Below are 13,021 nucleotides of genomic sequence, written 5' to 3' on the forward strand. Positions count from 1 at the left end.
ATGCCCCAGAAAACAAAAGCAAGATGGCTAGTAGAGAGGATAAATGGATACATATGTGATAAAGCAAGTAGAATATAAAATATAAGTCTTTTCAACTTTTCTGTGTGTTTGAGAATGTTCATAATAAGATGATGGAGGAAAAAGTTTTTGATCCAGCAGTTTGAGACACCATCATGATCAGGTACTAAATTTTCATGTGAATTTGGGTCTGTTCCTGTACTTTCTTTTTTTTCAAGACAGAGTCTCACTCTGTCACCCAGGCTGGAGTGCAGTGGTGCAACCTCTGCTCACTACAACCTCTGCCTCCTGGGTTCAAGTGATTCTCCTGTCTCAGCCTCCTGAGTAGCTGGGACCATAGGTGCGCGCCACCACACCCAGCTAATCTTGGTATTTTTAGTAGAAAAGAGAGTTTCACCATGTTGGCCAGTCTGGTCTCAAACTCCAGGCATCAAGTGATCTACCCGCCTTGGCCTCCCAAAGTGCTGGGATTACAGGCATGAGCCACCGCGCCCGTCTCTCTACTTTCTTTTCTATTCCACTGGTAATCATTCTAGTACCATACTTTTCATTTTAAAGGCCTTTGTAGCATGTTTTAACGTTTGGTGTGGCTAGCTGGCTCTTGTAGCTTCTCTTTTTCAGTGGTTTCCTGGCTATTGTTTCCTTCTAATTTTTCTATATGAACTTTAAAATAACTTGTTTATATTCGGGGCCGGGCACGGTGGCTCACACCTGTAATCCCAGCACTTTGGGAGGCCGAGGCAGGTGGATCACAGGTCAGGAGATCGAGACCATCCTGGCCAACATGGTGAAATCCTGTCTTTACTAAAAATACAAAAATTAGCTGGGCGTGGTGGTGGGTGCCTGTAATCCCAGCTACTTGGGAGGCTGAGGCAGGAGAATGGCTTGAACCCGGGAGGCGGAGGTTACAGTGAGCCAAGATCATGCCACTGCACTCCAGCCTGGTAACAGAGGAAGACTCTGTCTCAAAAATAAATAAATAAATAAAATAACTTGTTTATATTCATAATTGGTGTTTTTATTGGAATTGTGTTAAATCTGTAAATTTGCTTAGAGAAAACTGACATCATAATGATATTGACTTGTCTGTCCAAGAACAAGGGACAAATGTCTTCCATTTATTCATACCTAGCCTTGTATCTTACAGGCTTATATAGGTTTCGCACATTTTATTTTATTTTTATTTATTTATTTTTTGAGATGGAGTCTTGCTGTGTCACCCAGGCTGGAGTGCAGTGGTACAATCTTGGCTCACTGCAATCTCCACCTTCCAGGTTCAAGTGATTCTCCTGCCTCAGCCTCCTGAGTAGCTGGGATTACAGGTGCCCGCTACCACACCAGGCCAATTTTTGTATTTTTAGTAGGGACGGGTTTTGCCATGTTGGCCAGGCTGATCTCAAACTCCTGACCTCAAGTGATCTGCCAGCCTCAACCTCCCAAAGTGCTGGGATTACAGGCGTGAGCCACTGCACCCAGCCAGGTTTTGCACATTTTAGGTTTATTCCTAAGTATTTGACCTTTTTGGGCTGTTACATATACACTGTTTGCTACCACTGTATACTCTGACTGGTTGAGATTTGTGTATATGTAGGGCATTATTGATTCCTGTGTGTCAATTTTATGTATTTATTTATTTTTAATGTTTTCCACTCTGTTTTATGGTACTGAACTGTGTGTTAATTTTATATCCCAGTTATGTTCGTGAATTCTTTTGTCTCAGTAACTTTATCATTGACTCTCCAAACACAATTTTAATCCTAAACCTAACTTTCACTGTAATTCTAGCCTAACAAGACCCTAACTAGCATCAACCCAAAAGCTAGGTCTGTCATTGATTTTAATCCTAACCCTATTTCTATCCCTAATCATAAATCTAACCATAACATTAAGCCTGACTCAAGCCTAATCTTTTACCTTAAACCTAACCCTAGTCAAACCCCAAAGTTACCACCTATATTAAATAAAACATAACCTTACCAAAACAGAACATAAATCTTAATCCAAGAGCTCTCTCTAAGCCTAACTCCTGACCCTAACAACAAATAGCTCTACTAATAAACTTTATCCTAATTATAACAATAACCTACATCCACACTCTAATCCTAATTCTGAATTTAACATAATCTGTCACTAACAATACTCCAACCACACCCAATCCCCAAATTAGCATTAATTCTAAACCCTAACACTAAGCCTAACCCAAATGTAATTTAATCCTAACCTGAACTTCAAACCCAAAACTAACCCTAACCTTAAATCTAACCCTAAACTAACTGTAACCCTAACTCTAACTCCAGCTCTGAGAATCAACTTTACCTCAACTTTACCCCATTAACCTAAACACTAACAATATCCTTAACTCCAACCCTAAGTCTAAAGGTAATCCTCATACCAACCAAATATTAAGCCTAACCATAATCATAAATATAATCATATTGCCAAAACTAATTCAAATTTAACTCTAACACCAAATTTAGCCCTAACCCAGTACTAATTCTAACTCTAATATTTGAACTAACCCCAAATATTACCTTACTATAGTCATGGACTTCATCAAATTGCCAACTCTAACCCTAACTCCAACACTGTCGTTAACCTTCAATTTAACTGTTAATAGTATCACTAAACCTCGGCACTAATCTTTACCCTCATATTAACTCTATCATTAAGCAAACCCTGGATTAACAAAACTCCTATGTAAACCCTTACTCTAATTCTAATTCTAACCCCAACTCTACAACTAAAAACAACTCTAGTCCTAATGCTCCTTTTAATAACCCTAAGCCCAGTGCCAACTCTAGCACTAAATTTATCCTGAAACCTAATACCCCAAAACAAGAAACAGAGCTCTAATTTGAATAAATAATCCAATTCGAAATCTGTCACTGTTTTTTTTTCTTTTTTTGAGAGAGTCTCACCCTGTCACCCAGGCTGGAGGGCAATGGTGTGATCTCGGCTCACTACAAGCTCCAGCTCCCGGGTTCAAATGATTCTCCTGCCTCAGCTTCCTGAATAGCTGAGATTACAGGTGCCCGGCACCACACCCAGCTATTTTTTGTATTTTTAGTAGAGACAGGGTTTCACCATGTTGGCCAGGATGGTCTTGAACAGCTGACCTCGTGATCTGCCCTCCTTGGCCTCCCAAAGTGCTGGGATTACAGGCATGAGCCACTGCACCCGGCCACTGTTTTTATATTTTACTGTCTAATCAGATTCAAAGACCTGTGTCATCTGACAGGCACCTTTCCCCCTAATTTGCTATGAATATTAAAATTCTAAAGAGAAATCATGTGATGGTTTTCAGAGAGATTGGTGTCTATTCCAGTAAGGCCCCTTCTCTGACACCTGGATCTCATTACCAGATCCTAGGCTGTTTCTTGTCATTTCTGGAACTTGTCCTGAGTATTTGCAGAGTTGGTCAGACTTTGGGGGAGTAACTCATACTAACCCAAACCTATCAGACAAATGTATAATGCAAATCACCAATGTATTGTGAGTGTGGAGTTGTATACAAAATGGACAACCAGCCCATTTGTACAACTAGAACTCTGAAGTACAGCCTGCAGCCACCTACCCAGGAAAACAACCTTTTCTTTTTTTTTTTTTGAGACAGAGTCTTACTCTGTTGCCCAGGCTGGAGTTCAGTGGTGTGATCTCGGCTCACTGCAACCTCCGCCTCCCAGGTTCAATCGATTCTCCTGCCTCAGCCTCCTGAGTAGCTGGGATTACAGGTATCCGCCACCATGCCCGGCTAATTTTTGTATTTTTAGTAGAGATGGGGTTTCACCATGTTGGCCAGACTGGTCTTGAACTCCTGGGTTCAAGTGATCCACCTGCCTCGACCTCCCAAAGTTCTGGGATTGCAGGCGTGAGGCACCGAGCCCAGCCACAACCTCTTTTATCTACAGTAACCAGCCTGGGGTGCCAACCTGCTGTAAGTCAAACTTGCAGGAAGCCAGGTGCTATCTCTAGTGACAATCTAGGAAGCTAGTAATTGGCACGGTGGCTCACACCTGTAATCCCAGCCCTTTGGGAGGCCGAGGAGGAGGATCTCTTGAGACCAGGAGTTCAAGGCAAGCCTGGGCAACATAGCGAGACCCCATCTCCACAAAAAATTTAAAAATTAGCCAGGTGTGGTGGTGCTCATCTGTACTCCCAGCTACTGAGAAGGCTGAGGCAGGAGGATCACATGAGCCTGGAAATTCAAGGTTACAATAAGCTATGATTGTGTCACTGCACTCCAGCCTGGGCAACAAGACAAGCCCTGTCTCAAAAAAAAATTAGCATCTTAACAATTTTCAAGTGCACAGTTCAGTGGTGTTAAGTACATTCACATTGATGTGCAATCACTACATCCATCTCCAGAACTTTTTCATCTTCCCAAACTGAATTTCTGTCCCCATTAAACACTAACTCCCCATTTCCCTTCCCCCAGCCCCTGGCAGCCACCATTCTACTTTCTGTCTGTATTAATTTGATGACTCCAGGTTCCTCATATAAGTGGAATCAGACAGGATTTCTTTTTGTGACTGGCTTATTTCACTTAGCATAGTGTCCTCAGGGTTCATCCATATTGTAGCATGTGTCAGAATATTCATCCTTTTTAAGGCTGAATAATATTCCACTGCGTGTATATACCACATTTTGTTGGTCCATTCATCCATCAATGGACACTTGGCTTGCTTCCACTTTTTAACTATTGTGAATAATGCTGCTATACGTATGGATGTACAAATGTCTCCTCAAGATCCCTTTCAACTCTTTTATACATATACCCAGAATTGGGATTGCTGGATCATATGAGAATTTAAAAATTTTTTTTTGAGGAACTGACATACTGTATTCTATAGAGGCTACTGCCAAATTTTTATTTTTAACTCCTCTTTTTAAGATCTGTGAAGAGCTTCTGTCTTAGTCCATTTGTGCTGCTATAAAAAATATCACAGACTTCCAAACACAAAGAAAAGATAAATGTTTGGGTGAAGAATATCCCAATTACCCTGATTTGATGATTAATGTTGTATACTTGCCTGGATGTGGTGGCTCACGCCTGTAATCTCAGCACTTTGGGAGGTGGAGGCAGGTGGATCACTTGAAGTCAGGAGTTTGAGTCTAGCCTGGCCAACATGGTGAAACCCCATCTCTACTGAAAATACAAAAATTAGCCAAGCATGGTGGTGGGCACCTGTAATCCCAGCTACTCAGGAGCTGAGGCAGGAGAATCGCCTGAGCCAGGGGGGCGGAAGCTGCAGTGAGCTAAGATAGCACCACTGCATTCCAGCTTGGGTGACACAGTGAGACTCCATCTCAAAAAAAATTATATACATGCATCAGAATATCACACGTACCCTCCAAATATGTACAACTATGATATATCAATTTGAAAAAGAATACCACAGACTAAATAATTTATAAAGAAAAGAAATTTATTTGTCACAGTTCTGAAGACTGGGAAGTGCAAGATCAAGTTGCCACCATCGGGTGAGGGCCCTCTGCTGTGTCATCTCATGGCAGAAGGCAGAAAGGCAAGACAGCAAGCTAGCCAAGTACAGCATGAAGCCTCTTTTTTAAAAGCCTTAATCTCATTCATTTATTTATCCCATTTATGTATTCATTCCTTATTAGGAAGGAGCCCTCATGGTGTAATCACCTCTTAAAGGTCCCATCTCTTAATGTCAGCACACTGGTAACATCTGAATTTTGGAGAGGATACATCCAAACCATAGCATTCTGCTCCATACCCTCCCCAAAACTTATGTCCTTCTCACATACAAAATGCATTCATTTCATTCCAATAGCCCCAAAAGTTTTAACTCCTTCCGGAATCAACTCAAAAGTCTAAAATCAAAAGTCTCAGGTAAATCAAATATGAGTGAGACTCAAGGTGTGATTCTTCCTGAGGCAAATTGTTCTCCAGCTGTGAATCTACGGAATCAAACAAGTACTTGTTTCCAAAATACCATAGAGGAACAGGCATAGCATAAACATTCTCATTCCAAAAGGGTGCAATAGGAAAGAAGGAAGGAGTAACAGGTCCCAAGTAAGTCCAAAACCCAACAGAATAAATAACATTAAATCTTAAGACTTAATAATATTTGGCTAGGTGTGACAGCTCACCCCTGTAATCCCAGCACTTTGGAGGCCAAGGTGGGAGGATTGCTTGAGTCCAGGAGTCCAAGACCAGCCTGGACAACACAGCGAGAACCCACCTCTACTTTAAAAATAAATAGGTCGGGTGCAGTGACTCACACCTGTAATCCTAGCACTTTGGGAGGCCAAGGTGGGCAGATCACCTGAGGTTGGGAGTTCGAGCCCAGCCTGACCTACATGGAGAAACCCCGTCTCTACTAAAAATACAAAATTAGCAGGGCGTGGTGGCGCATGCCTGTAATCCCAGCTACTCAGAAGGCTGAGGCAGGAGAATCGCTTGAACCCGGGAGGCGGAGGTTGCGGTGAGCTGAGATCGCACATTGCACCCAGCCTGGGCAACAAGAGCAAAACTCTGTCTTAAAACAAAACAAAACAAAACAAAATTAGCCAGCCATAGTGGCAGGTGCCTGCAATCCCAGCTACTGGGGAGGCTGAGGCAGGAGAATCGCTTGAGCCCGGGAGGTGGAGGTTGCAGTGAGCCGAGATGGCGCCACTGCACTCCAGCCTGGGTGACAGAAAGGAAACTCTGTTTAAAACAATTTTTTTAAATAAATAAATATGTAAATTTTAAGTAAAAAACAAATGTATAATTTAAAAATATTTTTTAAAAATTAAAAAAGAAGAACAATCTTCTTTGACTTCATGTCCTGCCATCTGAACAGAGTGGGGCAGGGGTTGGGCTCCCAAGGCCTTGGGCAGCCCTGACTCCATGGCTTTGTTGGCCACAGACCACGCTCAAGTTTCATGCATTGAATTTTCATGCCCGCTGGTGACTTTACAGGTCTGAGGTCTTAGGGGCAGCCCTACTCCCATGGCTCCATTAAGCATTGCCCTAGTGGATGCTCTCATCTGTGGCTCTCCTCCTGCAGCAAGTCACTACCTGGACCCTGAGGCTGTTTGAGACATCTTTTGGAATGTAGGTGGAGGTAGCTATGCTTCTACAGCTTGTGCACTCTGTGCACGTGCAGAGTTAGCACTATGTTGATACCACCAAGGCTCACTGCTTGTGTCCTCTTGAGTGGGCAGCCCACTTGTGGTATGGCAACTCAGCCACACCCGAGCCCACCTGAGCCACAGCTGGGGTGGCCAAGGACTGCTGTGCGAGAGTGGGGAACAGAGACCTGAGGTGGCCCTGGACAGTAAGCCCCAAGGTCCCTTGGGCATCTTGGACCCCTCCCTTGAAACTGTTCTGCCCTCAAGGCCTTATCACTCTAAGCCTGTGATGGGTATGGCAGCCCTGAAGATATTTGGAATGCCTTCAAAGTCACTCTCCCATTGTCTGGATGAATAGTACCTGGCTTCCTTCTAGCCACAATCTCCCGATTAAAGGTTGTTTGGCCACACCCTTAGTTTTCTTTCTTAAACACACTTTTTTATTCTTTCTATTCTGACCAGGCTGGGAATTTTCCAAATCTTTACATTCTACTTCCCTTTTAATTAAAAACTCTGTCTTTCATCTTTCTCTGTCTTTCTTGCATCTCACTTTACCATAAGCAGGTAAGAGAAGCCATGCACCATCCTAAACATTTTGCTGCCTAGAGATTTATTCTGCCAAATACCCTAGTTCATAGCTCTCAAGTTCTGCGTTCCATACATTAAGTCCTAGGACACAAACACAGTTCTGCAAAGTTCTTAGCAATTGTATAACAAGGATGGCCTTTCCTCTAATTAAAAAAATTTTTTTTATTAAAAAAATTGTTTTTTGAGATGGAGTCTCGCTCTGTCACCCAGGCTGGGGTGCAGTGGCGTGCTCTCAGCTCACTGCAGCCTCCGCCTCCTGGGTTCAAGTGATTCTTCTGCCTCAGCCTCCTGAGTAGCTGGGACTACAGGTGCACACCACCATGCCTGGCTAATTTTTGTATTTTTAGTAGAGACACGGTTTTGCCATGTTGGCCAGGCTGGTCTCAAACTCCTGACCTCAAGTGATCCACCTGCCTCAGCCTCCTGCTCTTGGTACCACCCCACTTCTGGTATCAATTTCTGCCTTTGTTTGTGTTGCTATGACGGAATACCACAGGCTGGGTAACTAATAACGAAAAGAAATTTACTTCTCACAGTTCTGGAGGCTAGGAAGTCCAAGATCAAGTTACCAGCATGTAGTAAGGGGCTTTCTTGCTGTGTCATCTCATGGCAAAAGGTAGAAGGTCAAGAGAGCAAACCAGCCAAATGCTGCATGAAGCCTCTTTTGTAAGGGTCTTAATCCCATTACTACCGAAGAAGTCCTCATAATCATCTCTTTTTTTTGAGACAGAGTTTTGCTCTTGTTGCCCAGGCTAGAGTGAAATGGTGTGATCTTGGCTCACTGTAGCCTCCGCCTCCTGGATTCAAGTGATTCTCCTGCCTCAGCCTCCCGAGTAGCTGGGATTACAGGTACCCACCACCACACCCAGCTAATTTTTTGTATTTTTAGTAGAGATTTTCTCCTTGTTGGCCAGGCTGGTCTCGAACTCCTTGCCTCAAGTAATCCCCCTGCCTTGGCCTCTCAAAGTGCTGGGATTACAGATCCACTGCACCCGGCCAACCTCTTAAACGCCTCACCTCTTAGTACCAGCACATTGGCAACACCTGAATTTCAGAAGGGATACAGTCAAACCATGGCACTATCACTTTCCTAAGAACACATTTTTTCCAGACAAGCCCGGAACAGCTGGGTGGTCACAATCACCTAGACTAGCCTGGCCTTCCCAAGCCTCTGCGCCATTCTCTGGTGCTCAGCCTCTTACTCCACACTTGGTCCTGTCCCATCCACCCATGTGGCTTGTCACCAGCCTCATTCATGAGATTAATGGGTTTTCACACTCAGAGGCTGCTTGCTGGCTCTGCGCTCTCACCTCCACACTCAGCCTGTCCTTGCAGCAGCTGTGGTCAATTCCTTTCTGCTCTGTCTCCCTCTGCTCAGGCTGGGGTCACAGCAATGTGGTGAGGTCAGCCCTGTGTGGGGAGGAACACTCAGCATGGCTTATTGTTAAGGAAGAGCTGGGAGGTTTCTGTCCTGTTTTGTTCACTTGGAAAATGTATTGATTGCTTGGTGGCACATTTTTCTGATAAACAGAGCAGAGTAATGGATGGTGTATGGGAACTGGACCTGGGGAAGCTAACCTCACACTGCTATGATATGGACCTTGTGATGTGCAGCATTTCTCCATCTGCAGGATTATTCTTCTGTTTGCTCAGCTCAGTGAAGATTTAAACTGAACAGATGGTCAAGTTCCTTCAGATTTGCTTTCTAGAATATTCTGACCTTTTGTAGCCTGTAAGGATTTTTTTCTCCAAGCAAAAGTAAAAGCAAGAGCATATCTTGGTTGCATTGAGTGTTACTAAAGTGATTTGTGCAGGCCTCTCAGTCTCAGGACTTCTCCCAGCCCCTGCTCTGTGGGAGCCAGTACCCTTGGACTTCTCTACCAGGTGCTGGAGGTGGAGGCCTCACACCACAGATGAGGCCTATTCCCACCCCATTATATGCATGTTGACCAAAGCCAGGTTGAATTTCCCAGGTCCAGCCTCAAAAAGTACCATCTCCCAACTGACAGGGATGGAGGCAACTGTTTTGGCTATCTTAAGGGGCAGGTAGGGGTCAACAGAAAGCTGCCTACCCCCACCCTGCTGCTTATCTTGGTCCTGGGTGGCCTTGGTCCAAGGCTGCTTATTTTAGTCCAAGACGGAGCTGGCCTCAACCCCTGATGAAATACTGCCCTCCTGCTGAGAGCTCAGCACATGGGGGCACCATGGGAGCACAGACAACCCCTGGCCTACAGCCACTCTGTACCCTGCCACCTATAAACTGGCATGACTTGGCAGCATTCATTGTAGCAATTTGGGGGAAAATAGGAAAATACCTGCAAAAACAGGATAGAAACTCCCTGCAATCCCACCAGCAGGACACAAGCACTCTCAATGTTATATTCCATCTTTTTTTTTTCTACCTACACAGACAGAGAATGGATTCTATGACAGTTTTGTTTCTGATTACCCTGGCCTGCAGCGCCTCTCTCCAGCCCCTCCCAGCATCTTCCCTAGATCCGTCTCACGCATCAAGATGGGGTCTGGGCTCCTGGGAGGGACAGTGTGTCACAGTGCTCTCTGTGGCCTCCAGTTCAAGTATCTTGTGACCCTGCAGCAGAGTGACAGCAAGCCAGGGGTTACTGCTCCATCTGTTCTTCAGGAGCTCCGGGGGCTGAGCATCACTTTAGGCCGGGACAGAGCTTCCAGAAGACATGGCTGCATTCTAGGGGAGGGGGGCTTGTGGGCAAAGCTCTGACCCTTCTGGGGCTCAGGCGCAGTTTTTGGAGAGGATGAGTTTGTCAATGCCCACCTGCGGTGCTTACGCACCCACATGGCTGTAGAACCTGCTGTCTGGCCAGAGCGCTTGCCCCTCCTCTCCAACCAGGCAGGGAGGGGGTCACAGCAGACAGAGGCTAGAGCAAGCCTTTCCCTGCATGGAAAAGGAGCACCCTGGTGACCACTGGAGAATGGCCTACAGTCCATGAATTAAAAAAAAAAAAAAAAAAAAGGGGGGGGTTGTTGGGGGAGGCCGGGCGTGGTGGCTGATGCCTGTAATCTCAGCATTTTGGGAGGCCGAGGCAGGTGGATTGCTTGAGGCCAGGAGTTCAAGACCAGCCCGGCCAACATGGTGAAACCCCGTCTCTGCAAAAAAATATATAAATTAGCTGGATGTGGTGGCACACACCAGTAGACTCAGATACTTGGGAGGCTGAGGCATGAGAATTGCTTGAACCTGGGAGGCGGAGGTTGCAGGGAGATACAGATTGCAGTGAGCCAAGATCGCACCACTGCACTCCAGCCTGGGTGACAGAGTAAGGTTCTGTCTAAAAAAAAAAAAAAAAAAGAAAAAGAAAAGAAAAGAAAAAGTGGGGCGGGGGCAAGGAATTTTGAATAAACTGGCCAAGTGCGGTGGCTCATGCCTGTAATCCCAGCACTTTGGGAGGCCGAGGCAGGTGGATCATGAAGTCAGGAGATCGAGACCATCCTGGCTAACACGGTGAAACCCCGTCTCTAGTAAAAGTACAAAAAATTAGCTGGGTGTGGTGGTGGGTGCCTGTAGTCCCAGCTACTTGGGAGGCTGAGCCAGGAGAATGGCGTGAACCCGGGAGGTGGAGCTTGCAGTGAGCCGAGATCGCACCACTGCACTCCAGCCTGGGCAACAGAGTGAGACTCCATCTCAAAAAAAAAAAAAAAAAAGAATTTTGAATAAACATTCCTTCAAAGACAATATATGAATGGCCAATAAGCACATGAAAAGTTGTCCAACATAATTCATTATTAGGGAAACGTGCATCAAAACTGCAATTAGGTAAGACTTCACATCCTTTAGGAAGGCCATTAAAAAAAAAAAAAAAAAAGAAACACTTTGGGAGCCTGAGGCAGGCAGATCACCTGAGGTCAGGAGTTCGAGACCAGCCCGGCCAACATGGTGAAACCTTGTCTCTACTGAAAATACAAAAATTAGCCAGGCATGGTGGCGGGCACCTGTAATCCCAGCTACTTGGGAGGCTGAGGCAGGAGGATCACTTGAACCCAGGAGGCAGAAGTTGCAGTGAGCTGATACTGCGCCATTGCACTCCAGCCTGGGCGACAGAGCAAAATTCTGTCTCAGAAAAACAAAATAAAACAAAACAAAAACACCAAAACTTGGCTGGACACGGTGGCTCACGCCTGTAATCCCAGCACTTTGGTAGGCCGAGGTGGGCAGATCACAAGGTCAGGAGATTGAGACCATCCTGGCTAACACGGTGAAACCCCGTCTCTAATAAAAATACAAAAAAATTAGCTGGGCGTGATGGCAGGCGCCTGTAGTCCCAACTACTCGGGAGACTGAGGCAGGGGAATGGCATGAACCTGGGAGGCAGAGCTTGCAGTGAGCCGAGGTCGCGCCACTGCACTCCAGCCTGGGCCTCAGAGCGAGACTCCATCTCAAGAAAAAACAAAAAACAAAAAACACCAAAACTTCAGAAAATAACATATTGGCATAGATGTAGAGAAGTTGGAACCCCATATATTAGTTGTGGGAATGTAAAATGGTTCAGCCACTTTGAAAAACCATCTGGTGGTTCCCCAGAAAGTCAAACATAGAATTACCATTTGATGGCCGGGCCCAGTGGCTCACGCCTGTAATCCCAGCACTTTGGGAGGCTGAAGTGGGCAGATCACCTGAGGTTGGGAGTTTGAGACCAGCCTGACCAACATGGAGAAACCCCATCTCTGCTAAAAATACAAAATTAGCCAGGCATGGTGGCGCATCCCTGTAATCCTAGCTACTTGAGAGGCTGAGGCAGGAGAATCACTTGAACCCAGGAGGTGGAGGTTGCAGTGAGCCGAGATCACGCCATTGCACTCCAGCCTGGGCAACAAGAGCAAAACTCCGTCTCAAAACAAAACAAAAAACAAACAAAAAAAGAATTACCATTTGACCCAGAGATTCCACTCCTAGATACATACCAAGAGAATTGGAAACGTGTTCACACAAAAACTTATACACAAATGTTCCTAGCACCACTGTTCATAATAGCCAACCCAGATGTCCATCACCTGATGAATGGATAAACAAAATGTGGTGTCTCCATACAGTGCAATATTATTAGTACATAGAAGAGTGAAGTACTGACAGATGCTACGATATGGTTGAGCCTCGAAGACACTATGCTCAGCGAAAGAAGCCAGACAGATGAGGCCATATATTGTATGATCCCATTTATACTAATATCCAAAATAGGCATAACTGAAGAAACAGAAAGTACATTAGTGGTTTCCAAGGGCTGAGGGTAGGGGTAGGTAATTACTACCAGGTAATGAAGAGTGACTGCTGATGGGTATGGGTTTCGTTTTGGGGTGATGA

This window comes from Pan troglodytes, chromosome 6 (genome assembly GCF_028858775.2).
Source record: "Pan troglodytes isolate AG18354 chromosome 6, NHGRI_mPanTro3-v2.0_pri, whole genome shotgun sequence".
Lineage (NCBI taxonomy): Eukaryota > Metazoa > Chordata > Mammalia > Primates > Hominidae > Pan > Pan troglodytes.